At 41.5% G+C, this 23,551-nt stretch overlaps 1 long non-coding RNA gene across 1 annotated transcript in view; it reads right to left on the reverse strand.

Annotated features, from left to right (window-relative positions):
- Positions 1-21,482, reverse strand: part of LOC145723869 (uncharacterized) — a 100,555-nt gene extending 79,073 nt beyond the window's left edge. The window contains exon 1 of the long non-coding RNA XR_014149217.1: positions 21,452-21,482. This is a non-coding gene — a long non-coding RNA (uncharacterized LOC145723869). The remainder of the gene's footprint in view (positions 1-21,451) is intronic.
- Positions 21,483-23,551: the final 2,069 nt, after the last annotated feature.

The following is a 23,551-nucleotide window of genomic DNA, read 5'->3' on the forward strand; positions in this document are numbered from 1 at the left end:
TGAAAGAAGTTGCTGTGGCCGATGTCAAAGAGGTTACTGCCTATGTTCTCCTCTAGGATTTTGATGGATTCCTGTCTCAGATTGAGGTCTTTCATCCATTTTGAGTTTATCTTGGTGTATGGTGTTAGAGAATGGTCGAGTTTCTTTTTTTTTTAAGAATTTTCCCTTTCCCCATCCAGTGTTTGAAGTCAGAAATTTCTAGAAGTTATCTTTTCTTCCTCTGCGGGATCTGAATCCAGCCATATGAGTAAGACAGCCTCGATCACCTTCTCAATTGACAGGCCACCAATGGTGAACAGCACTGAACCAATAATACACCTGCAAATGACGACCAAAAACGTACCCAAATGTTGGAAGCCAAACCATTAGTTCAAATCTAAACATGACCTGGTTATAAGGATGTTGGTAATAGAATCATAAAAAGGGTATACCAGAAATTTATCTTGACACTGTTATTTGTAAAATATAGGATTCTCAGTAATAATAACATTGTGATTTCCAAAGCATTTTCACACAAGTTATTGAATTTAATTCTCAAGAAAAAAAAATAGGTAGATACATTATCTTTATTTTAAATATGAGCAAACGGAGAGTCAGAACGTTTGAATTTCTGTAACAAATGAGTAGATGGAAGACCCAAGACTTGAACCAAAGTCCTAGTATGCTGATGTTAGCATTCCTTCAGCTGAAACATATTCTTTCTCTAAAATATTGACTTTTTGACAATATCCAAGACTTTCAGTTATGGGAACCTAGAAGCCCTTTCTTTATTCTGCAATTTAATCAATCTATCCATTAACAGAGATTATGCAATGGGCCCACCAGCAGAAGATTCAGAGAAAGCTCAGAGATGCTCTGTACCTGTAAAGGAGACAAGTCACACATGAAGGAAACTATATTCCATAATTAAGTGAAATACTAAGAGGCAAAAGATCAATGATGACTACAGTAGTTCAGAAAGGCTGAAGAAATAGGTTGCACTTAATACGGAATTTGCCAAAAAGCTTCAAAGGAAGAATGGAGTGAATATGTATAGAAGGGGATAAATGCTACCTGAAGTCAAGTGTACTCTTAGAATTTTATATAGTTCTGATTTCCAAGACTGATTTCTAAGAACTACATCAAAGTCCAAATCAGGATAGAGGGGATCGAATAAGTAAGTGGCAGAGATACACAAACTGGAGTTTGAGACAAGCCTACAGTAAAGGCAAGAATCCCAGGGGCTTAAACAAGAAAAGCAAAAGTGATGGGCTGCTGCGGTTAAGGGAAGACAGTGATCTTGTGGACACTTAGAATAATCCAAGTGCGGATGCCCAATCTACAGTAGCCACGCTCGGTCTATATGCTACCAGCGGCTGCTAGCTCTGAACCTTCCGAAATAGTGTGCTTGCCCAAGCTGGGTTCCAAAATACAGGTCAGGTGGGTGTCCCTCAGCACCAACAGCTCAGGATAGTGAGAAAGGCAGGCTGTGGCTGACTGCTGGGTAACTGAGAAAATTAGGCTCGACAAAGTCAGTCAGTGATGGTGGAAAATAGAGCATTTACATGTAACTCAGCTGAGAGGGACGGGGAGCTAGCATATGACGCTAGTAACTTAGAAGGAGAATTTACAATTTTTATGTCACCAGAAGATCTCTATCTTGTAAGGTAGCTGATGAAAGAGCTGTAATGGATCAGAATCAATCATTATAATCATGATGGCAGTATCAGTATCAATAGGAGCATTTGCAACGCATCATCATATTTATGGAGTGTTGACTCTGCATGCACTGAGCTCAGCACAGTAAACGCCGTAGCTCAGCTAAGCGGCAGTACCATCGAATGTACGTACCCAGTCACATCTTCCACATGTGCAAATCGACTCTTACACTTGCCCAGATTCTTCACTAAGGAATGGCAGAATCAGTGTTTTTACCCCACTCTGTCGAATGCAGACCTCAACTTCTTAACCATCGTGCAACCAAAGCAGCCTGTTCATGACAGGTAACTTACAAATGCCAAGGGATTCGGGAAGAAGAGTTCCACTGTGCGTTTACGAAATAAGCAAACCACCATCTGTGATCCAAGGGTGCACACCAGGTTAGAAAACCTGAGAGCAAATGAGAATTTGTCTATTGACCTGTTGCTAATGATTTGCATTTCTCAGGGTTAAGGAGGGAGAACTCCTCAAAACTCTGCCTCATGCCCTAATGTCAACAAGTCTGCCCAGCCACCTTGGGGGTGTGAGGGAACTGATGGAGGGAGTCTTATCTCCTCTCCCTTATAGTTGAATAAGCTGAGATAGAGGACAGTGTCCTGCTCTCTACCTTGTTTAAGAAGCAAACTCTTATGCTCCCCACCCCCAACCCCAGGACCTTATCCCAACCACAAGTCCATGGGATTTTCATTAAGAACATGAAAGCCTAAACTCTTATGCAGAATTCCTTTTTAAAAAAAATTTTCCCTCAACCTGGCATTTGTGGTACAGAAATGAAACAATTCATTTTGACAACTTGCACTAAATTGAGGCCTGAACCATACTGTGAGAGCCTCTCTGTGGATCCCATAAAATACTCAGGAAATATGCACTTGACATCTGGTTTGCTGGGTTCCTGCTGAGAAATGGAGGCTTTGGTGTGAGGCTGTCGGCCCGGACTGGCAGATTGGCTGTGCATATAACTGTGCATGAATCCACACAAAGGGGTCATGTTCAGGCATTAATTGGGCTTGTTCCAACAGAATCTTAAGGAGGCTCATGAGCAGGGATTAAACACTTGGATTCTCGTGCAGAAAAAGTGGTGCTAACTTGGGGATGTGAATGTCGGGCATGCACCTCTAAGAAATATAGAACATGAGGTGCGTGTTGTAGAATGCAATTCAAATGCCAAGATACTTCAACGTATATATACTTAGGAAAAGGAAGAGTGGGGAATGACCGGGACTTGGTAATTGCTAGCAAGATTATAAAATTCCATCTCTCAGGGCTTTCCCAGGCAGGATGAATAGCTAGCTAGATCACAATAAAGTATTTTAAAATTTTATTGTGGGTCTCCATGGATAGCCACAAAATAGAAATGAATTATATGAAGACTAGCTTACCATAGTAATATTTAAAAGGTCCATTAGTAAAGAGGCCATTAAATAACAAATCTAGTTAAATTTTTATAACTTTTCTAATATGTATTAGTGTCCTATTGAGCAGCAAAGTTCAGTGATAAAGCATACAGGCTTCAGCGTTAGACTGGCAGAGTTCAAAGTTGAAATCTATCACTTCCTAATCTTAGCCTTAAGCAAGTTACTTAAAGTCCTTGTCCTTTGTTGTTCTCATTGGTAATAACAGGATCATAATGTATTCTTCATAGTGTTGTTGTGAGTCTTAAAGGAGATAAAGAGGCCTTGGAGCCTGTCCACACAGACTCCTCCCTGGGATGTTTGGGCTTACTGATAATATGGCAGTGAGGTTCCAAAAGCCAGTCTTCCAAGAGACAAGAAGAAGAAGCTGCCATTCTCTTAAGGCCCTAGACTGGAAATTGGCACACCTTTACGTATACTATATTCATGTTGGCAAAGTGGTCACAGATTCAAGGAAAAGAGACATAAACCCACTTCTCAATGGGAGATGTATCAAAGAATTTGTGGCAATCTTTAATTCACCACCATATGGGGCCAATGAGTCCTCTGCAAATTTACTGAAATCTACGAGGACTTTTTCTAGAAATAAACACATACAAATGTACCAGGCTGGATATTAGCTCAATGCTTTATTAAACACTAGAAATAACAGTGGTTTAAAAACAATAGAAGGTTTACATCTCTCTTACACAGAAATCTGGGATGACAGGGGCACATCGTTAGCCACATATGGTCATTCAGGGCCCCAGTTTCCTTCTGATTTAATGTTCTGTCAACTCCAGGAATATTACCCTTCTTGGCCAAAACTGGTTCAACATCATCATATTTATATTCCATCCTGAGAAAAAGAGAGGGAAGAGTGGAGGACAGGCACAGGTGACAAGAAGTTGCCTCTATCACTTTTGCTCACGCTCCTTTTGTCACACAGAACCTAGTGACTTTGTCACATCCAGCCATGAGGGAGACCAGGAAATATACTAATTGGAGTGGCCATGTGACCAAATGAAACTTTGTGTATGGTATTAATGGAAGAGAATACATATTAGTTATCAATGAGTAATCCCTTCCATAGCAAGTAACAACAACAACAGAAACCTGAATGCAATTTCACATGGTTTATGGAAATTTAAGCATCCTAGTCAAAGATCCAAGGCTAAGAACCATCTTGTTTAGAATTTTAGAAGACAGCATTTTAGATTATAATATTTTAGGGTTGGAAGTATCTTTTTAAATCAGCTAATTCTATTCTCTGTTAAAGATAAGAAAACAGAAATCCAGAGAGAGGACTCCTTGCCCGAGGTCATATGCCTAATTACCAGGACTAGCCTAGTTCTCCTCAAGGTTAATCAGTGCTCTTTCCACTAAATTATGCAATGACTCCCTAACTCTCTGTTTACCAACTAAATAAATGAAATACAAGGGTGGCAGATAGCTATGAGGAAGGGCTTAATCTCTTGGGAAATGTTAAGCTATTCATTCTTCCTCATATTGGTTCAATAAACATGTGTCCAGCACTGTACCAGGTGCGAAGAATACTGGATAAATCCTAACAGTACGCACAAAAAAATCTTGCTTTTGGGGAGCTCACAATATAGTTTTGAAGGGAGTAAATAGGTATTTATAATACAAAATGATAAAAGGGCTCCACTGGAGGGGATATCACAGAAACACAGAGAAGGGAATGACAACCTGAGTAAGTCAGGACAAGCATTACAAAGAAGGTAATGCCTGAGCAGGAATACAATCTGGAGGAGAGAGGAGGAAGGTGGTTGCAGCAGAGGAAAGAGGGGCAAAGGGGAAAGAGGGCATGGGAAACTCATGGTATGGTTGATATTAATGTGCCCAGAGGAGAGGCATTTGCTCATTCCCACTTGGTGAGCAACTCACTCAAAGGAACTCAATGGCAGAGGTGGGAGAGAAGATGCGTTCATGAAAACTAAGGAACTAGAGGTCATAAAACTTGGCAATGCGGTGGTTCTGGGGTATGAGGAAAAGCTGGAACCCAGGATATCTCCTTTATTTCTACATCAGATAGCTGGGAAGATGGCAGTACCGCTTAGCAAAGGAAGGAATAGAAGAGGAATTCCATGTTTGTATGGGAAGACACTGAATTATGCTTGTGTGTGTTGTGTTGAGGTAACTTAGTTTGCCTAGGTGAAAATACAGAGTAAGCGGTCAAAGTCATTGTCTTAATATTAGTAGAGCAATCTAGCCTAGAAATTATAAACACGAAAGTCAATGTTGTTTAAGTGACTGACAGCAGGTGAAATGGCCTACCAAGAGTCTGCATGAAAAGAAATTTAAGGGAAATATTTGTGATGCTCTCTATTTAGTGACAGTGGGCAGAACTGTAGCCAATAAAGGAAATGAGAAGTACCAGTGAGGAAAGAGGAAAGCCTTAGTGTCTTAAAGCAAAAAGAGAAGTGAAATTCAAGAAGAAAGTAGCTAACGACGCCAAATGTTGCTAAGCAATCAGGCAAGCATGAGGACTTAAAAGTGTCCACTGGATTCTGCATCTGGAAATTATTATTGACATTAAAAAGGGCAGTCCCATAGGAGCACAAGGGCAAGAGGCAGATTTCAGTGAATTAAAGAAGTGACGGTAGCAACCACTAGTGTGGGGTACTCACTTAGGAGGTCTGGCTATGAAGTGAAGGAGAGGGATGGGGAATTAATGGCTGCAAAAGATATAAGATGAATAATATTTTTAATGATGGGAGATGCCTGAGCATGTTTGCATACCGATGGAAATTAAGCAGAAAAGAGGAAGTTAAAAGTCTTTAAAAAAAGAGGAGCTAACTGGTGGAGAGAGGTATGAAAGGACACAAGAAAAGGTAGGCTCTTGAGAGGAGACAGAGATAGACCTGTAGAAGTATAGGCAGCAGTTTCCCTCTGTCTCTTTGGGAGAAACAAGATGTATAAAGAGAAAGGGGGAGTGGGAGGGAGAAGGAGGAGGGAGGGAAAGGTCAAGGAGAGAAGGGTCAGGGCTGGCCTTGCCTGTAAACATGTTAGTAGGTGTGGGGATGTGAGGTGGGGAAAAACCCAAGCCCAAGTGTTTTCTGTGCAGTCGAGTCCAAAGTCAGCATCTGCTGGGAATGAGAGAGGAGATGGGGGAAAGACATTCAAGAGGAAACATGGAGGCTTGCAATGGGACAGAAAGTTGATCAGGGACACATAGGGCAACAAATGGTGTGTGTTTTGGCCAAAGTTGTTCATTAGCCCTGGAACGATCTGGTCTGGGGGATGGGGATGGTGCATTCTGTTGGAAAGGGAGAAGAGCAAGGACATTAAGGCCACGGAAGCAGCTGGAGTCGACCATGGGCACCAGGCTGGATGGAGGAGTAGAAAAGCGAAGAGGAGAAGTCTGATGGACTAGGGTCAAAAGGAAACAGCCTAGGAGCCAGGTACCTGTGAAAAAACGGGGCACAGGTGGAGAAGGTAAAGGCTTGACAGGGGAATAATTACAGATAATAAAAGGTTAAGGTGAGGAATTCTTAAGTAGAGCAGAAACAAACCCTACTGAATGTGGCCCAGAAGATAGACCAATTGCACAAACCGTAGTGGCTAGAGCTGCATTGGAAAGGAGGATGGCCCCTAGTTAGCAAGAGACAGGGTCACTATCACCTGTCACTAGAGGGGGTCCTTCCCAGTGTGTGCACCAGGCAGTTGTATGTGTCATCGGGTGGTGCAAGGACCTGGACCTTTCAAGATCGTCGTTTGCAATGTGATCATGTTATATAATTCAGAGATGACTCACACCCCATCCACTGCCTTGCTGTTCAGCATACCAGCAGCTTTTCATGAGCTGAAAATGTAGACTGGGTGGAAAGTTCACATGACCAGCTACAGAATGACCACTGGGCAAGTGCCAATCTCTTCTCTGAGAGTATCTGCTCACAAAGGGCACAATTTTCTTATTATTTTCCCCCATAAAGACCAGCCTGCAGCTGCAGGAAAGTATATGCGAGACTAGAATGCCCTGCTCTATTACTGAGCCCCTGAAGTCCCATGTTCATGGATACCAGCATTCTCTGTATCTGCCTGGGAAATCGATGGCAGTGCCTTAGCGTTTGCACCAACAGATGATTCTGTGTGACATTATTTTAACAACTGGGTTGTGTCCTGTTAATGATTTTGGCCCAGTCCCCAGGATGGCACAATTTTCTTTTAGGCCTGTGGTCACAATGAGGAAGCACGGGGGAAGAGAAAGAAGGATGGAGGGAGGGATGTCAGGGGGAAACATCTAAGCAACAAGGTTAACAGAATTTATGAAGCACCTGAGTTGTATTAAATAAATTTGAAAATGCACTGCCACAAAAACGGGCTATTCGTTATATTTCTTTGCTCTTTTTTTGAGCCACAGACACATAGCCAACCCCATTTGCCTACCTGGCCTACCTCACCTTTCCCAGACTCCTCCACATGACAAAAGATGCCTGTGAGGTGTGAAGGTTAAAGGTTAAATTCATCCAAACCTCCAAACCCATTCATATGGCAAAAAAAAAAAAAAAGTATTCACCACCTGCCCTCTTCACTCACCCAAGGCATTCCTGTAACAGACTTCTCTATGGCTCTCAGATTTGCAAATTGTCTCCCATTCAATTCCCTTGAGCAGATGTTTATTGAAAACTTCCTAGGTGCTCAGCATAAAAAAGCATGGGCTCTAGAGCCAAGATATGTGAGTTCAAATTTAGACTTTGCCAGTTTGACAAGTTAACTTTAAAAATCCCTTCTTTAGTTTTCCTGTGAGAAAAATGTAGAGAACAGTAATACTCTACATCATAAGATTGTTGTAAATATAAGAAGAACCATGGAAAGACCTTAGCATGTCACCTGGCAGACAATGAATACTCAGCCAATGTTTGCTATTACTAATGCTATCATGTTTTTTTTTAATTTTTATTTATTTTTTTAAAGATCTTATTTATTTGAGAGAGAGAGAGACAGAGAGCATGAGCGGGGGGAGGGCAGCAGAGGGAAAAGCAGACTTCCCGCTAAGCAGGGAGCCCAACATAGGCTGGATCCCAGGACCCCAAGATCATGACCTGAGCCGAAGGCAGACGCTTAACGACTGAGCCACCCAGGCATCCCCTAATGCTATCAAGTTTTTAAAAAGTGCAGTATAGGGGCACCTGGGTGGCTCAGTCGTTAAGCGTCTGCCTTCGGCTCAGGTGATGATCCCAGGGTCCTGGGATCGAGCCCCGCATCGGGCTCCCTGCTCGGCGGGAGGCCTGTTTCTCCCTCTCCCACTCCCCCTGCTTGTGTTCCAGCTCTCGCTATCTCTGTCAAATAAATAAATAAAATCTTCAAAAAAAAAAAAAAAGTGCAGTATATGACGTAATTCTTGCTCTCAATTTGTTCGGGGTGGCAGGAGAATGATACAAGATGAGTGAACCAGAACAGGTATAATATATCCTGAAATGTGTAAATAATCTGAATGAGAAATAATCAGTGTTAGAGGTTTCATATAAAACGGCTATGTGATATGAACTAACAAGAAGTGGAAGGGCTCAGCTAAATAAAAATGAGAAAAGGGGACATTTCAGAAAAGGATTTTTTTAAAAAAAATAGACCAAGAAGGCATAAAGATAGGAATGATTGTATAAGGCAGAGGGAAAGAAGGAGAACCATATGCCCTCTAAGCAACATGCTGAAATTCAGGGAAATTGGATGGAAAGATTGGCATTCCAAAGCAATATTGCAAGAACACCAAAATGTGATAACTGTGTCTTGGTGAGTGCAAGACACACACTCTGGCATGTTAGGAAAGAGAAGTCTGGTGCTGTGATTCTGTCTATGAACTTCCTCCAGTTTTCTCACCACATCACAAACTCCTGAAACAGCCCATACCTTACTCTTCCTCAAAACCACAGCTCCTCACTGTGACCGACACAAAGGAAGCCTTCAATAAATTGTAGAATTAAAAGAAATGGAGGGAAGAGGGGAGGAAGAAAGGAAGAGAGGGAAGGAAGGAAGGAAGGAGAAAGACAACTTTCACTGTCAGAGCAGGTGGATTTAATGTCGCTCCAGGAATGGAGGGTATGTATCTGACTGGACAGCCCACGCTCTTAATGATATCTGTGAGTTTTCACTAGGAGTAGACACTTTCAACTCATTGTTCTTGCTGCTGATTGAGTTTGGGTTGCAAATCAAACAATTTGTTCCTCTTTCATTTTTGATGAATATCCCAGGGCATTCCATTCAGGAGCAGCCCCAACCCTACGGAGGCAGGTCTGCGCACCAAGCAGAATATTAAGTATGCTATTTTTAATGTCATTAAACAGTTACGTGCCAAAAGAGGAGCTAAAATAAGAGTGTAACTGAGCAATGAGATGGAAGCTGAGTAACTTCATGATAGAAAACAAATGTAGCAGAACAGACTTCCCTCTCTTTTCCTTTTTCTGTAAATATGAAATTTACTAACACTTCAGCATTCCTCAGATAGCTGCATAAGGCTTGAAATATATATGTATATAGTTGCTGTGAGCTCATCAAGAATTGAAGACACTAGGTGGTAAACAGTAGGGGCTAATCACAGTCCCATCAGTAAGGATCACAGGCAATTGTGATTGGTTTCCTTGAAGAGGAAAGGATGCTTCTCGAAAGAGAAAAATTTCCAACCGGTCCTTCCAAGATCCATGTGGAGAGTGAGCGAGGAAAGAGAAAAATCACTTCCCAGTGGAAACCTTTCTGCCTCATGTTTAGCAGTGATCGAGTGGTACCTTTCCCTTGTGAACATGAAGGCTAGAGACACGTTTACTGCGCTTGTGATTTCCTAAGCTTTTGCATGTTTTCGATTTCAGAAGCTTTTCAGTTTTTTTTTTCAAAATTCCACACGCAAGCCACCAGGGCTCCAAACAACAGAGCAGAGAAATTTGAAGGAGTCCTACCAAGGGGGAGGGGGGTGGGCAAAACCAAAGCTTGAGCCTCATCTGTTTCTTTTTTGTTGTTGTTTTTTAAATAAAGCTGCAATTGGCCTGGTGCGATCTGATAAGTGTCTTATTATAAACTTGAACATCAACGGATGAGAGATAAAAAAAGGATCATGAAACTTGCAACTAAAAAACGAAAGAAAGGAGAAAGAAAGAAAGAAAGAAAGAAAGAAAGAAAGAAAGAAAGAAAGAAAGAAAGAAAGAAAGAAAAAGAAAAAAGAAAGAAAGAAAGAAAAAGACAGGGGTCTAAATGACTGGCAGTTCCCATTTCTTTACAAGTGTTACATTTCAGTCCCCTGCCACTACCACATGTTTCCTGTTCACAGATAATTTGTACAACATATTTTATCATTCAGTTTTAGACACAGTTGAAAGGCTTTTGCCTAAGGCTTGGAACACTTTGAAAATTGTATACCATTTGCAAGGCTTTCTTCTGCTTCACTGTGCAATTAGGTGACTGTCTTTCTACAGACATTGAATTTATCATTTATGGGATTGTGTGTGTGTGTGTGTGTGTTTAAAACCAAGGTGAACTAGAAAATGAATGGGAGTAGTTTTCAGTAACTTACAGATGAGGGATTGAAGAAGCAAAACCGAGATTTCAGCTCACTGACGAACTGGAGTTTGCAAACAGCAAGTGGGTTTTCTCCCCTAAAGAAGTTAGGTTCTGGAAGGTGTTCTTTCCAAACGGTGTTTACATATTTACTAGGCTCCGCATTCTCTACTAGTAGTTACATGATGGTGCAATGACCCTAAAGAAACCCAGTCTCATTAATCTCTGGGAAAGCGATTGCAGAACATTTTAAGCTTCCCCTGCCGGCTTCTTTGCCCTGTCTTGCCTGAGTCTCGCAGTTTCCCTGTAAAGCACTGACGTGCTCAGAGCTTCCCCTGGTGGAAGTTGCCGGCAAAAGGTGTTCTAGCCAAGAAGGGAGAGTCTGGGACTTGCTCCCAGGAATGGGCTCAACGGAGTGTTCAGTTGCCCAAGAACAGAGAGTACATAATGTGACTTGAGGTTCTGACTGAATTTCCTATGAGTTTCTATGTTTTACATAACCTGAATTTTAAAGTCAGATTTGATAAAAGATAACTTATTCCCATCATTATGCCACTTTGTATTTTTCCACTGAATAATGCAAACGAAAAGAGAGAGCGAAGGAGCCTAATTCAACCCTGCCAAGAAGAGGCTGACTTCCCTCTGAGGTTGAACTCCGCGTCTATCATTAAGCGGCGATGTGCTTCTCCTGTATTTTAAAAACACGAAAAAAAAAAAAAAAATGGTGGTGGGAGAGTCTGAACAGCATTTACTCTTTTAATGAGAGGATCTCCAGGCCTGCATATGCACTTTAAAGGGTTTCTCTCTTTTCTTACTCAAAAAGCAAACTTCCCATATTAATTTCACTTGAAATGTGTTTCTCTAATTTCTGCTAGCCTATACATCCTAACTGTATCCGTGTATATGTTTTAGGTGATGAAGATTTCCAAGGCAGGTTCTTAAAAGGAAGGTTTAGAGAACTGACAACAGTCGATTAATAAATGTGGCCACTGTTGATAACCATGCAAAGGATGACAGATTTGTAATTCGTGTCGGTGGTGGGAAAGAAGCAACAGAATTTGAAATCTATTTAAGAAAATCTTCACCAGCCTAAAACAAAACTTAACCTTAAACAACGAGGGGAGGGAAGGGAAACAGATATGCTCTGTCTGGTACTGTTATTTGTTTCAGGAGACATTATCGGCCCAATAACATTGACTTTTTTGCAACAACTAATCATGAGATTTAAATAATTTTATAGTCAGGATCACTCTGAATGCTAAGCAGGCTAGAAATGGCAGAAACGTGTTCTCATGTAAATCTATTTAAGTAATTGCCTGAGTAATACACTTTCTACGATTATATACTTATTACAGATACAAACACACACACACAAGTATAGTCAAAATTAAGTCCACCTCATGATAATGACCCTGTCGATTCAGAAACAGAAGCTGGTCCACGGAGAGCTCCTAGGTCCCCGATTCCCACAGACTGTTTGACTCCCTTACTTTTCTCACACACAAAAAAAGATTAAGCATAATGTAAAATAAAGCCACTTAGAAACACTATCCTCTGTAAGTAATAAGAAAGGACGATGAAAGCTGTACAGACATTTTTTAGATTTATACATATGCACAGAGCCAAGACCAAGGGGTTTGGGTCAGTCAGAATGTCACTGTAATAATAATTTATGGAAGGGCAGCTACCGACGGAAGTAGCAAGACACCAACGCTGAAAGAGCCATCCTGAATAAAGTGTCACTTTCCTTTTGAAATCCATCCAGGACACTTTACAGTGACATAGACTTTTGGACCCAAGAAATCAGGACAGTTTAATCATTTTATCCAAAGCCTGCCGTCCCCAGGGGGACCTGTCTGCTGGACATAGCGGCTCAACACCGCTGCCTCTCAGCAGGGCTCACTCACTGTTCCTTCCAGTTTCTGGAAGGCAGTGACACAATTCCTGAAGACACGCTTTAACTTTTCCTAATCAGCTCAGCTCGTGGGGCTTGCACAAGGGACTCTCTTCTAGCCTGAAGAGGCCGTAAGGGACCCCACCATGCTCTCCTGGCTGTGTAGCGATGGGGAAGTGGGGGAAGGGGGTTCTCTTTTTAAACTGTTGCTTCCTTAACATATGGCCCAAGTAAGAGCAAATCCTCAGAGATGAGAAAACAGCCTATTTCAGAGATCTGATCATCTTATCAATATGGAGTTTGGAGAAAATTTGGGAGGGGTGTGGAATTCAAAAATACCCTCCGCCTAATAGGCAGCCTCCCAGATGCTGAGTTCATGGGCTTACAGGCCACGAGGACTGGCCTTCCCAGGAGCGCGAGCAGCTGAATTCACATGCAGGAATTGTTCTGGAAATTGAGCCACTGTGGGCTGCGTTTAAAGAAGTAGGACTTTCAGGGTTCTGAGTTGAACCTATTCTTGCCACTGACTTTCTATATGACCTTGGGCAAATCATTTAACCTGTAGGTGCCTCAGCTACAAGAGTACTGTGATTCTTGGTCTGAGATGCAATTTCAAAACAGAAACTCCATCTTAATTTTTCTTCCCTTTCCACCGCTTGATCTCATCATTGCAATGCGGCGGGCTGCTCTCCTGGCACGCTGTGATTGACCTGCCTGACGGCGGTATTAGGAGCCCTCGTTTCTCCCGCTGGGCTGACACAATGCACACCTAGCTGGAAAGGGGCTCCCCTGACGCTGGAACACATCTGGTTCTCTATGCCATGTGCAGCGTGCGCACGTGAGCTCCTCCATGGACTAGCCCACGCGCCCCTCACCAGATCACCAATCAACTGAGCCCAGGGGCCTGATGCCAACTTACTTACTCTGTGCCTCAGCCCTGCCTTCACTGTTGGCTCACACAGATAACCATATCATCATACCTCCTGAGTGCAAGAGAGCAGTAAAGCATGCCGGTTAAAACTTCCTCTTGGGTGGGAACAGCTCTGAGTTCAAATCCTGCTGCTGCCCTTTACCAGGTGTGACACCTTCAAGGACACCTGGAAACTCCCATCGTCTCCATTCTAGTGGGGGGAAAGGAATAGCCCCAATCTCATGAGTCCTGAGAATTAAAGGACATGCGCGAGAAGTGTCTGGCATGCACATAGTACTCGATGACCTCCGACTGTTACAGTTTCCATTTTCCGAGGGCCCTTTTATGCTCAGATCTCAAACCTGCAGGGTCATTGAGACCAGGAATCTCCATCTTCACCTCTACAGATGTGAAAACGCAGCGGTAATGCTGCAGAGGTAGCATGAGCCCTGGGCTCACGAGACTGTTCAGTGCTCCTTCTCCCTAACAATGTGCTGCTGCCCCTCCCCTGCTTCAGGACTGATAGGGGACATTTGGTGCATTCTCCATACTCTACCCATCCCCATGGTCGCATGGCTACCTAAGAGCTCAGGCTTCCATTTTAGTTTTGCATTTAAGGTCCATGAGTCAATAAGTGTTTCTGTTTCGTTTGTTTCATTTGAGTTCAGTTGAACACACCTCTGCTGGGATCAGAAATCCTGGCATCTGCGCCAGACTGGGAGGTAAAAGATGAGAAAATGGTGTGGAGAGTGCAAACAACTGGCCTAGGATCCCCCCGCTACTGAACAATGCAGGGAATTGAACCTAGGCCTGTCTAAATGAAGCATGATCACCATTGTTTGCATCAGTGGGAAGACAGACTATGCCCAGATTCTAGATATTGACTGACAAGTAGGGCAGGGTTATACTAAAGCCCGGAGAAGGGCCTTCAGCCCTACCTGGTTTTACAGGGATGGCTTATGAGCTGAGATTTTGATGGGTGCATGAGAGAGATCTAGTTGAATAGGAGGAGAGTGATCCAGGAAGGGTATTCTGAGCAAGTTGATGGAGGCACCGAAAAGCATGGTGGTGAAGAGCGGACAGAAATACCCACAAGACAGTATTACTTGGTCGGAGGTTCTCAGACTTTGACATGCATCAGAATCACCTGGAAGGCTTATTAGAACACAGAAGCAGCTGGCGTAAGAGTTTCCTGCTCAATTGGTCTAGAGTGAGCTCAAGAATTTGCATTTCTAGCAAGTTCTTAGGTGATCCTAATGCTGCTGGGCCAGGGACTGCACTTCGAGAGCCTCTGGCCTAGGGCATCAAAGTGACAGGAATGAACTTATGTGTTCCCAAGGTAGAGAAATGAAGAAGGTGCCTGTCCCTACTTTTCTCTTAATGTCCCCTACTCTAGAAAGAGCCAGATACCTCAGGTTTTCTTCTCTGACCTGAGAGCGAGTTGGGAAATTCCCAGCAGAACTGCTGTTCCAGAATGAAGTCTTGGCATGACCTCCCTGGGTGTGCCCTGAGGAGACACCAGGCATTTCTCAGCTCCTGGGGCACCACAGAACCCAAGCTCTTACCTTTAAATTATAATAAGGAATCCCTGCCCTAATGGCACACACTTGCCGTAGCCTGTAATTCAGCAAGTGCAGAAGTTCCTTGAGTTACTTCAGGAGGTGGTACCTTGATGCCACTTTGGTGCTCTGGGGTGATCGAGTGCACCCGCCAGACACACAACCTGGCTCCTAAGTCTCCAGCATTTAGTGTATTAACCTCAAAGGCTTTTAAAACATTGGAAAAGCCTTCTAAGAATGCTCCGTAGCAATCAGATTTATTGATCTTACAAGCTTCCCTTTCTGGTGTCTCTTTAAACCCGCGCACGTATTTTCCCTGTGTATTCTGCAACTACTAATTGGTTTAATAGTACTCAATATGTGTATCATTTTTGAAATGATTTTATACATCAAGCACTTGGTTATATTAAATTCTGGCTTTTTTTTTTTCCTGAATCCAGATTCTCCAGGCTAAGAGAACTTAGAGGAGCTATGAAAATTAACAGTTCTTTTCAAAGAAAGTCTTCATCCAATATCACCTTATTTGTCAATTCTCATTGGCTGTGTGACAAAAATCATCCAATTTTTCCTTTCCTTGAGTATTTCTTTGATTACTATTCTTGGGCTTTATAAAAAATGATTAACACGGTGACTGTTTCCCCATGGGAAATGCAATAACTCACCCTGCATTATATAGAAAACAAAATAAAGAAATGGAAACATACAAAACTATGCAATGCTTTAATAAAAGTGGACCCCAGTGGCCCTTATGTTCCTCTGAATACTTCCAAAATCTCCAAAGTTCATTAGAGGTCATGTCCAATGGATTGCATTATTTTTTGTGCTATACCCTACATAACTTTAAATTCAGACTTGACACATTCAATGTATTTTAGGCTGAGAGTAAATTCAAGCTCCATGTTTCCTCACACATTTTCTCGATATAATCACTGTAAGTGTGAGCTCACAGTGGGTACTATTTACTTTTGTCGAGAGGTCAACATTAATTGAATAATCATAAATACATGCTTCCTGAGAGCTCCTTTAACACATAAAGCCTAGAAGGGTGGTGGCATGGTTCAAAATTTAAAGTGCCAATCTATGGGGCGCCTGGGTGGCTCAGTTGGTTGGGCGACTGCCTTCGGCTCAGGTCATGATCCTGGAGTCCCGGGATCGAGTCCCTCATCGGGCTCCCTGCTCAGCGGGGAGTCTGCTTCTCCCTCTGACCCTCCTCCCTCTCATGCTCTCTGTCTCTCATTCTCTCTCTCTCAAATAAATAAATAAAAAATCTTTAAAAAAAAAATAAAAAAATAAAGTGCCAATCTAAGTCATGAATTTCAGACATAAGTCTTGTGTTTCTGAATTTTATGTTTTGTCCTAGAAATTTCCCCCATGTCTAGGGAAGGATTGACACAATTCCAGGCAATAATGAGATACCTAAAGGCAAGGCATGAGATGTTGTGGGTAGAGAAAGCACTCAGCATCAGATCTGCCTCTGAGCTTGAAAACACCTTTACCAGCTATGCCCTGGACAAGCCCTTCCAACTCTGAGCCACTGTCCTCACCTCCAAAATGGAAATAACATGAAAACAAATCTCACAGGGTTGTGATTTGTTAAATAAACAAGGAAGTGTATGCAAAGAGCTTTAAAAAAAAAGCAATTTGGGGATCCCTGGCCGACTCAGTCTATAGAGCATGCGACTCTTGATCTTGGGGTTGTAAGTTTGAGCCCCACATTGGATATAGAGATTACTTGAAAATAAAATCTTGGGGCACCTGGGAGGCTCAGTCAGTTAAGCGTCTGCCTTCAGCTCAGGTCATGATCCCAGGGTCCTGGGATACAGCCCCGCATGGCGCTCCCTGCTCAAAGGGGAGTCTGCTTGACCTTGACCCTCTCTCTCTGCCTCTCTCCGCCCCGCCGCTAGTGCTCTCTTGTGCTCTCTCTTTCAAATAAATAAATAAATTCTTTTAAAAATAAAGTAAGTAAAATAAAATAAAATCCTTTTTTTTTTTTTTTTTAAAGTAAAGCAATTTCTAAACTTAACAGGTGATCAGACTTGCCCACGATGGTGAAAATCCAACAATGTGCTTTAGAAATGCAACACACAAACTAATAGGTACTGCTTTGGTTGTTGGCCCAGGATAAAAATTCTAAGTATGAATTCCCACTTTTCCGTAGTCCCTTTCCTACTGCTAAATGGAGATCATCCCATCTTTGTGTCAAATGCAGCATGTGTGCAAATACCTCATGATCGTCTTTCACAGGAATTCTTTCCAAGTGAGAAAGCAAGTAATGGGGTCATGGGCTTTCTGAAGTAATACAGCCCAGGCTGCCAGTGTGATTTTGATTAGCAAATTCTGTCCCCAGTTTTATTGTGTGTGGGTAAGCTGCAGTGTATGATTTCATGCATTTTTTTCTGAAGGAGAAAGAAGGAAATTTAGCTATAGGTATTTTATACCTGTCCGTAAGAAAAGATCCTGAAATTCACAAGGAGTCATTTTAAGACAGCCTGCTGCTAATCCATGCTAGGCAATTAATCATAATGCAAATGACAAGCCATGAATTAACAGATAATGCAGCGTGATGACTGCGGTCACAGGTTGTCATCATCCCTGTCACTCTGGTCATCCTCCTCCTCATCTCCATCATCCATGGCCAAAGTAGTAAAACGTGGGGGCACTCATCTCTTCTGTTTCCGTTCTTAAAAAATCCAAGTCAGATGAGTCTCAGCCCAAGTCAAGCTGGATTTCAATCTATGTTGAGAAAGGTTTCTAGAGCGCTCTCTATCCTCTTCTACATTTTTTAAGTCCTGCACTCAAGTATTAAGTCAAATGAGCCTCACACAAAGAGAACACATACTAAGGTATATACACCTGTCATTAAACTTCAGTGTTTTGATCTGCACATAGTACCTCACATTAATCCAGATGTTGCCTGTTTACTATAGACCCTCAGTAATTCATGTTGGCATTAACAAAAGTCAGAAGTATGGGAATAAAAACCCTATTTTTATTTTTTTTCAAGTAACATTGATTCAATCTTTAACAAACTCAGGTTGCTAACAACTTTAGCTGCCCTAAAATTAGATCTCATCTGTAAATCATTAGGGTAGATTTTGGAGCAAAACCAGAAATTTTTGCAATACATTCTTCTTTGGCAGGAATCACTCTGCCTATAAGTTAATTCGGGTGGTATTGCCATCTAGTTATTTGTGGCTGGATTGTACATAGCAACAAGGGGAAAAATTCATATTAGTTTGGTGAATAAGAAATGTTCCATAGCAATGCTAGAATAACAAATTGGCTGATAAGTAAGCTGGTCTAAATTCCTGGTGTCCACAAAGGTCCAGGAATCAACACAGCTCACTCTTTGTCTCATGTCTCCATGCCTTCTAAAAGCTTGCTCATAGGAAATGAATTTGGGAACAGAATTTGGTGGATCCGGTTACAAAAATGTACATCTCTGGCACACAAACTATTTTCGAGTGCTAATTCCAACATGAGTGTTTTAAACACGTAAAGAGAAGTTCCATAGAGCAAAAATGATGCTGTGAATCTCTCCACAGTAAGAGGCTATTTGAACAGAATCTATCATATCCACGCACAGAGGCACATACATATGTGTATACAGACACGCGCACTCACGTACTCACACACTGGTACAGACTGAAATGTTGTGCTCTGATCCCTGTGGGTGAATTATAACTTGCTAATGTCCCCAAAACCAGGAGTGGGAGGAAATGCTTTCTCAAGGTAGCCTCCATGTGGAATGACAAAAGGCCCAAGTTTTGTGGCCAGAGAGGCCTGGCTTGGACACAACTGTATATGGTCAGCCAAGTCCCCTTATCTCTCCGATCGTCAATTCCTTCCTCTGTAAACTAGGGATAAAACACATACTTCATGATATTGTTGTGAAGACTTCATGAGATAATGTCCAAGGAGCACCCTAGCCCGGTGGTGCATATCATTAAGGGAAGCCTAACAATCTCTGACACACGTAAGAGTTGAGCCAACTTCCCAAGGAAGAAAGAAGTTGAGAGAAGGAATCAAAGAATCCAGTTCCACTTCCTGTGAATAACTCAGTCGAGAAGGCAAGGAGGCCTGTCACAGCCCAAAGGTCTGAGTCTTCACCTTATTTCAAAACAACTGCCCACTTCCATTTGCCAGAGAGCACATTTGATATTCTACCAAACCGTGAGTCACACGCTATAGAAAGCAAAGAGATTTATTTATTTTTCCATAGTATTCTGCTATGGACAGGGTGAATATAACAACTTACCATCTTTAAGCTAAAAAATGGAGTTATTCTATAAATTCTTCCATCTCCAAGACTCCAAGTTAGCAGAGAAGTCCCATCCTTGTCTCTCCATCCTTTACTCTCTGGTTCCCCATTATGTAGACAGAATTTTGGATCGATCAAAGAATTGGTAGAATCCAGCACGGTGAGTTTCCAACCGTCTTGCCACAGTCCTATATCCCTCTCATCTTCTTGATTACTACTGTATTTTATTTAGTTTGTAATAGAAGTGCCTTGGATCTACCTTAGAATTCCAGCCCTTTTCAATTCTTTATGCTGTTGCTGGTCTTGTACTTACTGTTCCTCCTCTCACCCTTTAGGTATTTTCTTTCAGTTTTTCAAAATATTTAGTGGACATTGCAATTTCTCTATATACTTCCTATAGTCCACCATAAAAGCAGCAGCATACAATGGCAGTGATGTTGCATGCTCTGATCCACTTCAAGAGACTGTTGGACGCTCATTATTACATTTTAAGACATTGTGCAATTTAATCATCTTCAGGAAATTTCATTTCCTACAGAATGTTCATTTCTACTTGGTTTATGCATATTCTGTCATTTCACTAACCTCATATAAAATTTTAGGTGGGGCGGGGGTGGGGTGGAAGGAGGAAATTGTGAAGAAAAAAAAAGAGGAAGTTTCGCTACCTGGATTCCAACTCACTGGATTTGGAAAAAGATTTACTTCCCCAAATTGACCAAGATTAATGAAGACCATATATGTTCAAGTGCCAATGTAATTTTTAATCATCCTCTTTTTAAACATTTGAGATGTAATAGGTTCAAAAAGTGGATCTGAATGTGATGTATCACCTGCTATAGTGCAGGGTTCACGTTGCTTCGATGTGGAATCTGGTGTGCTTTATCTGGTCTACATCTGTCCATGACTTTAATAATTCAGTTCGTTCTGAGTTTGGGGCATGTGTGTTTGGGAAGGTTCTCTTTTGTTCAAAGGGATTTTCTGTGACCCAAATCACAGGTTCTTCCTTTAACTGTGTCCTTCCAGCTCCACAAAGGAGATGTCATATTTTTATTTATAAGGACCTCCTCAGCACTTCTTTTTCGGGAAAGTGGAGGTAAATCATTTTATCTTAAAAATTATATTTTCCCAATGTTTTACCATGATTTGGTCTGATGTCCTCAGGAGCATTTCTTTAAAAATGTGTATTTCACTGAAAATCATCTAAAATCCAATTGAACTGGGCTATTAATCCTATTTAGGTTAAAGGCATGTTTAATTATCAATTTACTTTATTTCTCACCAAAGGACTTCGGGACCTGATTTATCTCACAGAATCACTATCCCAGATTACTGCTGCCCTGGTACTATTTAAAAGAATCCCATGAGATCAACTCTAGGACTTCTTAGGAAGAAAGAAAGAAAGAAAAGAAAGAAAGAAAGAAAGAAAGAAAGAAAGAAAGAAAGAAAGAAAGAAAGAAAGAAAACATAATTTACTTTAGGAATTATGTTGATTGGCTACATCTCCGTGAAAGAGAGTGAGAATGAAATATACAAGAAAGAAAATGCTTCTTCCCCATCCCTCTAACTTCCACCAGGGATGTATCCCCTAAAAACTCCTGGCCTTTGCCCCACCCACGGCCCCTCTTCCTGGAGATGGAGTGAGTTACCTGACTCAAGACTGGAGATGTGCCATTGGGTGTGGCTGGCCCTCTCCCTTTCTGGAGCCAAGCCCCCACAGGAAGCAATCATTCTCCTTGGTTCTCCCCTGTCATTTGTTTTACAGGAGGAGACCTCCCGGCAGAGGGGTGTGTGATTGCTGGAGTTTTGTAGTGGGAAACCCGCTTTGCTGTACACCCAAGCCATGTTCTCCAGAATCAGCTTTATGACAAGAAAGGGAATCTGATTATAGACTCCATGAGAGTCCTCTCCTTCATAATATGCTGCCCAGATCCAAAACATGCACATATAATTAGTGACCTGCTGGCGCCTTCCTCTTCTCCATTCCTTATTGCCCAGCCAACCAGCACAGCCCAGGTCTGAACACAAAGCACTTATCTGTAGTCACTTGGGAGTTATAAATGGTCCCAGCTTTTATAATACTTCCCAACATCTAACCTGTATCTCTCCATTTATTGCTAGAGTATTGAATGAAGGTAAGGTAAGTAAAAAGCACAGTGTTCTCAGCATAGAAAACATTTGACAAATTCACAATGATGAAACAATGATGATAATGTACATTAACACTTGAGTTACCTGGGACTGTCAATGGATGAGCTGATCCAGATGGCTAAATATTTCTGGAAGCTGTTAAAAAAATAAATTCAGCTGAGTAAATTCAAAGATCTAATTGGCTTTATTGAACAATTCATGAATCAGGCAGCATCCCATCTAGCAAGTAAAAAGGAACTCTGCCAAGCTGTAGAAAAAGAAAGGATTTTAAAGGTGGAAAGGGGCCAGAGAAAGAAAATTATTGGCAAGGAATTCACTGTTTCAGGAAAGATGGCCTTCACAAGGGGAACCAAAGGGGTCTATCAGGTGGGTTACCTCACAAGTGCTGACTAGGTAATTCCATGTTGACTGGTTAAAGTTTACATTTCTGGGGATGCGGTGGGGATTGAAACTGTAGTTGGTTGAGGTATTAAGTCTTGGTTTACTGACGTGAGGTTTAGCATAAGTCACTCCATTTGGGGCCTGTTGTCAGTCTCCTTTTTAACAAAGTCAATAGAAAACCGAACAGCAGAAAGCCAGAGTTCAGATCCTGGCTCATTTTTTTCACCTGAGGGATTTTATAGAAGCTACTCCCCTCTTTAAGACATTCAATTAATATTCAAATGGGGAAAACAGCTAGCCTATTGTAAAGATCTGCTGAGCTAATAAAGATGAAAGAATATGTTATTATGAGTAGTATTCTAAATACTTGAGAATTAATTCCTCAAATTCATAAAACTTTATTTCATTATAATAAAAATAATTTGACAATTTTTAAAATTTTTCTCATTATAAAACAAGTACATACTTACAAGAAATTTAGCATGAGAGAAAAAATTAAAATCTTTCATAAATTCCACTATTCAGAAATATACTCTTAACATGGCAGCATCATTTTATCTGATTGTTTTAAATGTATGGGGCATCATATACAGTTTTTATCTGGCCTTATGTTTAACTAACCCAGTGGTTCTCAACTGGAAATGATTTTTGCCTTCCCCTCCCCCCAGTGACATTTGGCAATGTCTAAAGGTATTTACTTTGCTATGTTTATGTGGGGTAAGGGCGTGTTACTGATATCTAGTGAGTAAAAGCAAGAGATGCTGCTAAACATCCTACAGTGCACAGAACAGTCCCTCGAAATGAAGAATTACCAAGCCCAAAATGTCAACAGTGCCAAGATTGAGAAACCCTGGCCTAGCCTCATATCCCAAAGCACCAGGGCAGCTTCTCCCCCAAACAGCCACTATTATTTGGTGTTACACAAAAACACCACGGGATGCTAATATTTAGAAAGACAGTTAGAAAACTGAATGACGAAGATACTTGTGAGTCTCCAACTGCCATTTGATCTCCATTGTTCAACTCCAAATCCATAACATCAATACAATGTCATTCAAGCATCATTGCAAAAAAATACTAAAACCATCATCCACCAGGCCGCACATCTGATTAACTACTTTGTGTAAGTAGTTCTTCATTATAATCCCCCAAATATCTAATTCTATTAAAGATTTTTATCCTGACATTTTCATCTTGTTATGTGAAATTTCTAAGAATAGATTTAACATTATTTTTCTCTGACAATTTACTCAAACTAAACAAATAACCAATCTCCACTTTCATCTCTCAGATCCTTTTGTCCATCTTCCCCTCCCCCAGTCCCGAGACACCATCCATTTGGATGCTTTATTTTCATATTCTGTTTCCATTAGACTGGAAATCTTGATTTGGCGGGGGGGGTGGGGCATCAACTTTTGTTTCAAACTATGTAAAGACTAGGAATTAGAAGACCTGAATCCAGTTTTCTTTCTTACTGGTTATCATTAAATAGGCTACTTAATCTCACATCCCATTTGCTTGGATATAAAATGATTGAGTTCCAAGAATCACCCTGATGCCCTCAAAGCATTGCTATAAAGTTCAAATGAAAAAAATGTGCTTTGAGGTCTTTGACAATTTTGAGCTACCAGAAGCAAAATAATCAGAAGTGAAAACAGTAGGTTTCCAGTAGTCAGCATCTAAGAAGGCCCTGATGATCTGCATTCCCAGTACTCATGTTCTCATGTAATCCCCTCCCCTGGAGTGTGGGGCTAAATATATGAAATCAAGTCTAATAATCAGAATATGGCAGGAGACATGAGA

The sequence above is a fragment of the Leptonychotes weddellii genome, chromosome 10 (assembly GCF_054177405.1).
Source record: "Leptonychotes weddellii isolate Sample4059 chromosome 10, ASM5417740v2, whole genome shotgun sequence".
Classification (NCBI taxonomy): Eukaryota; Metazoa; Chordata; class Mammalia; order Carnivora; family Phocidae; genus Leptonychotes; species Leptonychotes weddellii.